The 6,000-nt window shown below is 40.4% G+C and overlaps 1 long non-coding RNA gene across 1 annotated transcript; it reads left to right on the top strand.

Annotated features, from left to right (window-relative positions):
• LOC147351490 (uncharacterized) lies at positions 1-4,478 on the top strand. The gene is made up of 2 exons (XR_015147553.1): positions 1-133; positions 632-4,478. It is a non-coding gene; the product is annotated as an uncharacterized LOC147351490 (long non-coding RNA).
• Positions 4,479-6,000: the final 1,522 nt, after the last annotated feature.

The following is a 6,000-nucleotide window of genomic DNA, read 5'->3' as shown; positions in this document are numbered from 1 at the left end:
CTTGGTTTTATATTTGTACACCCAAATCTTCAGCTCTGTGAGCTACAAGAGGCCCTTGAACAAAAGAATTGCAACCAGCCACTGTTCACCCATCCTGAGAGGAAGAGTTTCCAGCCTGGGAACCTGCTGAGAGGTAAAAATTAGGGGAACATCAACATGGCTCATGTTCTGTTTTGTCAAATCGGGACATTAACTATAATAATAAACTATCCTTTATCATCTCATTTGATCCTTTCAGAGAAATATTTTAATACCAAAAAGAGTATTGATGGTGAAAATAAATGATTTAAGATTTAGGTCCTTCCCTAAACTACCCTCTACAAAGATTTAGATGCTGTGATCCTAATCCATTGAAGCCTACTGAAGAGATTTTCTATAATCTTTCTGTTACAAAAGGGGAAGAATGAGGAGAGATAAATTAGGAATTTGGGATTAACAGATACACACTACTATATAGAAAAGAGATAACAGGGAACTATGCAGCATTCAATATCTTGTAATAATCTAGAATGGAAAAGAATCTGAAAAGAACACATATAATATATATGCTTTTCATAGAGGCCCTTTATTGGATTGAAAAAATTCCCTTCTAGCCCTAGCTTACTGAGGTTTTTTCTTTTTTTTTAATCAGAAATTGATGTTATGCAGGAAATCCAAACACTTTCTTCCAACAACATAAGAGAAGACTCTACACACAGACATCACCAGATGGTTGACACCGAAATCAGACTGATTATATTCTTTAATACAGTCAGCAAAAACAAGGCCAGGAGCTGACTGTGGCTTGGATCATGACCTCCTTATTGCCAAATTCAGACTGAAACTGAAGAAAGTGGAGAAAACCACTAGACCATTCAGGTATGACCTAAATCAAATCCCTTATGACTGCACAGTGGAAGTGAGAAATAGATTTAAGGGACTAGATTTGGTAGACAGAGTGCCTGATGAATTATGATTGGAGGTTCATGACATTGTACAGGAGACAGGAATCAAGACCATCCCCAAGAAAAACAAATGCAAAAAGCAAAATGGCTGTCTGAGGAGGCCTTACAAATAGCTGTGAAAAGAAGAGATGTGAAAAGCAAAGGAGAAAAGGAAAGATATACCCATTTGAATGCAGAGTTCCAAAGAATAGCAAGAAGAGATAAAGCCTTCCTCAGCAATCAATGCAAAGAAATAGAGGAAAACAACAGAATGGGAAAGACTAGAGATCTCTTCAAGAAAATTAGAGATACCAAGGGAACATTTCATGCAAAGATGGGCTCGATAAAGGACAGAAATGGTATGGACCTAACAGAAACAGCAGATATTAAGGAGAGGTGGCAAGAATACACAGAAGAACTGTACAAAAAAGATCTTCAAGACCAAGATAATCACGATGGTGTGATCACTCACCTAGAGCCAGACATCTTGGCATGTGAAGTCAAGTGGGCCTTAGAAAGCTTCACTATGAACAAAGCTAGTGGAGGTGATGGAATTTCAGTTGAGCTATTTCAAATCCTGAAAGATGATGCTGTGAAAGTGCTGCACTCAATATGCCAGCAAATTTGGAAAACTCAGCAGTGGCCACAGGACTGGAAAAGGTCAGTTTTCATTCCAATCCCAAAGAAAGGCAATGCCAAAGAATGCTCAAACTACCGCACAATTGCACTCATCTCACACACTAGTAAAGTAAAGCTTAAAATTCTCCAAGCCAGGCTTCAGCAATACGTGACCCATGAATTTCCAGATGTTCAAGCTGGTTTTAGAAAAGGCAGAGGAACCAGAGATCAAATTGCCAATATCCGCTGGGTCATCGAAAAAGCAAGAGAGTTCCAGAAAAACATCTATTTCTGCTTTATTGACTATGCCAAAGCCTTTGACTGTGTGGATCACAATAAACTGTGGAAAATTCTGAAAGAGATGGGAATACCAGACCACCTGACCTGCCTCTCGAGAAACCTGTATGCAGGTCAGGAAGCAACAGTTAGAACTGGACATGGAACAACAGACTGGTTCCAAATAGGAAAAGGTGTACGTCAAGGCTGTATATTGTCACCCTGCTTATTTAACTTATATGCAGAGTACATAATGAGAAATGCTGGGCTGGAAGAAGCACAAGCTGGAATCAAGATTTCCGGGAGAAATATCAATAACCTCAGATATGCAGATGACACCACCCTTATGGCAGAAAGTGAAGAAGAACTAAAGAGCCTCTTAATGAAAATTAAAGAGGAGAGTAAAAAAGTTGGCTTAAAGCTCAGTATTCGGAAAACTAAGATCATGGCATCCAGTCCCATCACTTCATGGCAAATAGATGGGGAAATAGTGGAAACAATGGCTGACTTGATTTTTCTGGGCTCCAAAATCACTACAGATGGTGATTGCAGCCATGAAATTAAAAGACGCTTACTCCTTGGAAGGAAAGTTATCACCAACCTAGATAGCGTATTAAAAAGCAGAGACATTACTTTGCCAACAAAGGTTCGTCTAGTCAAGGCTATGGTTTTTCCAGTGGTCATGTACGGATGGCAGAGTTGGACTATAAAGAAGGCTGAGCGCCAAAGAATTGATGCTTTTGAACTGTGGTGTTGGAGAAGACTCTTGAGAGTCCCTTGGACTGCAAGGAGATCCAACCAGTCCATCCTAAAGGAAATCAGTCCTCGATGTTCATTGGTAGGGCTGATGTTGAAGCTGAAACCCCAGTACTTTGGCTACCTGATGCGAAGAGCTGACTCATTTGAAAAGACCCTGATGCTGTGAAAGATTGAGGGCAGGAGGAGAAGGGGACAGACAGAGGATGAGATGGTTGGATGGCATCACTGACTCGATGGACATGGGTTTGGGTGGGCTCTGGGAGTTGGTGATGGACAGGGAGGCCTGGCATGGTGCAGTTCACGGGGTCACAAAGAGTCAGACACAACTGAGTGATTGAACTGAACTGATGCTGAGAAGTGGTCCCTCATCTTCAATTTTCTGGAAGAGTTTATGTATAATTGGTAAATGTTTTATATGTTTGGCAGAAATCAGCCATGAAGACATCTGGGCCTAGAATTTTCTTTGTGGGAAGGTACAGACTAGACATTACTGCTCAGTGCTATTTTACACAGACAACATTAACTTGGATTCTTACATATTAGCTTTTCTCTTTAAAACATCATGTAAATGGTAAAGTCTGTCAGTTTTTATCTGAAAAACTCTACTTTATGAAAATTGTTGGAAGGATTTTGTTGGGTGTACAATCCTAGGTTTACAGCCATTTTCTCTCGGCATTCTGGAAATACTATTGTTCTGTTTTCTAGCTGTAAGTGTTGCTGGTGTCAGACTGAGTAATGTGATGTTTTTTTTTCTCAGATTGCTTTTCTATTTCTTTTGGTGTCCTGATGTTTTACTCCTGGCTGCAAACTTCAAATTTTAAAAATATGTATATTTACGTATTTATTTGGCTGAGCTGGGTCTTAGTTGCAGCACCTGGGATCTTTCTTGTGGTATGCGGGATCTTTTTAGTTGTGGCATGTGGGATCTAGTTCCCTGACCAGGGATTGAACCCAGGCCCCCTGCATTGGGAGCTCAGAGCCTTAGCCAGGGACCTCCAGGGAAGTCCCCAAATTTTTCTTGTTTGGTACAAATCCTTATATCTGTGGGTTCATATATTTCATCTGTTCTGGAAAAATATTTATCTTCAAATTTTTTTGTACTTCATTCTTTTTAAAAATGTCTCCATTGATCAGGATAAAAAATATTTAGACCTTACCTTTATACCTGCTTTTACCTTCTCATATTTCCCTTCTTACCTCTCTGTTATTCATTCTGTCTTATTTTTTCAGCTCTATCTTCTAGTTTAGTACTTCGTAAACTTGAAAATGCCTATTAATTACCAAGGAATCTTGTTAAACTACAAAATCCTTAAAAAATATATATTTGTTTGGCTACACCGGGTCTCAGCTGCAGCACTCAGGACCTTCGACCTTCATTGGGGCACACAGAATTTTAAGTTGCAGCATGTGAACTCTTACCTGTGGCACGTGGAATCTGGTTCCCTGACCAGGGATCGAATCCGGGACCCCTGCATTGAGAGTGTGGAGTCTTAGCTACTGGACCACTAGGGAAGACCCTAAAATTCAAATTTGACTCGGTAGTTCTGGATAGGGCCTGAGAGTCTGCATTTCTAACAAGTTCCCAGGGTGATGCTGCTGCTAATCCAAGGACCATACTTAAGGGAGCAGCTTTTTTACTCATTCATCTCTCTTCAGTTGTGTTTGATTTGCTGTTAGCTCCCTCCAATTAGCTTTTGTTTTAATCATTGTATTTTCTTTTATTTCTATAAGTTCTGGATGGTTCTCCTTCAAAACTGACCATTCTAGGGTCTTGTTGCTTGTTAATTTTTATAATGCCATCTTTTATTTCATTAAACATTTACACACATGTGGTTAGTTTACATTTTGTGGCTAATATCAGAAGTCCTTGGACCTATAAATATATTGTTTATGTTGACTGTTGCTCGTGGTGGTCTGTTTCTCTGTGTTTTGTGATCTCACGTTGTGAGCTTGTGTTTGGATGAATCTATGGAAAATCTGGAGGCTGAAATTGAGGATACTTTCTTCCAGAAACAATTTGCATTTGCTTCTGTCCAGAGGGGTCCAGAATAGGATAGCAACTTGGGACCAGGTCCCTAATATACCAGAATCTTAGGTTGCCTTACCTTGACCCTGGGTTAATATCTAACTTACCAAATGTGATGCTAATATTGGCATTTGCCTTTAGCACAACTCCACCTTTCCTGTCCATTTGCCATGCCTAAGAGGACTGTGTTGTTTTGTGGCCTCTTTGAGATTTCCCTTCCCACAAATCCCAGCAATGCAATAAAAATTGTTTCATATTGGATCTCATTGTTTAAAAGTACAAGGTTCCCCTGAGTTTTGATGTCATAGTGATTTAGTGCATAGAAGCTTAATTCATATTTTGAATCAGATCCCTAAAACCTTGTCTGCATTTTCAAAACAACTGAGGATTTGTAGATATGAAGATACATGCATGAGTGTACATGATCAGTCGTGTCTGACTCTTTGTGACCCCTTGGACTGTAGCCTGCCAGGCTCTTCTGTCAATGGGATTTCCCAGGCAAGAATACTGGAATGAGTTGCCATTTCTTCCTCCAGGGGATCTTCCCAACCCAGAAGTCAAACCTGCCTCTTCTGCATTGCCGGCAGGTTCTTGACCACTGAGCCACTGGGAAAGCCTGTGAAGATACATAGGGACCAGTCTGTAGCAGCAAGTACAAAGGGAAAGAAGAGCAGCTGGAGAGTGAGAGAAGGTTGTTTTTTGTTTGCTGTGCTGGGTCTTCACTGTAGCATGTGGGCTTAGTTGCCCCTAGGCATGTGGGATCTTAGTTCTTAGTTCCCGTACCGGGGATTGAACCCATGTCCAGTGCATTAAAAGGGGGGATTCTGGACCACTGGACCACCAGGGAAGTCCCAGGGGAATTCGTTTTGCACATAACATCTAACAGATGCTTGTGAACATGCCTTAGCCATGTCCTGTAAGTGTCAAAATAAAGAGCATTCTAAAATTTAAAAAATTAAATAAATAAATAAAAGCCCTAGGTACCTTGTTCACTCCACCTGAACTAAAACCCTGACTCTCATTTTCTGGGCACCACGTAAGGTCCTTTAATTTTTGTGCAACTCTAGGAAAGTGAAGAAACTCTCCAAAATAGGGTTGAGATCTCATTTCTTTCCACTCTGATGAGCAGGGGTTCAGGGAAAGATTTTATTCAGGTTAGAAAAATAATGAGGTGTTTCTTAACATCAGTGTGTGATGAAATAAAATTCATAATCACCACATCACAGTAAAGGATTGTCGGGAGCCGCGTTAGGCATTACTGACAAAATGGTGGCATGGCCCTAAACCCCCTCCCTTTGTTCCAGAATGAAGGAGTTAGGCTTTGTAATTCTGACTTGTTTTTTCCTTTCCTCGGCTGAGTTGACTGAAAAGAATATTAAGGTGCTTGTTGTTTTTGAG

This window comes from Bos grunniens, chromosome 19 (assembly GCF_055505025.1).
Source record: "Bos grunniens cultivar Pamir isolate PY7600 chromosome 19, Bosgru_T2T1.0, whole genome shotgun sequence".
Lineage (NCBI taxonomy): Eukaryota > Metazoa > Chordata > Mammalia > Artiodactyla > Bovidae > Bos > Bos grunniens.
Note: the sequence above shows the minus strand (reverse complement) of the source record. Positions and strands in the feature narration are given on the sequence as shown.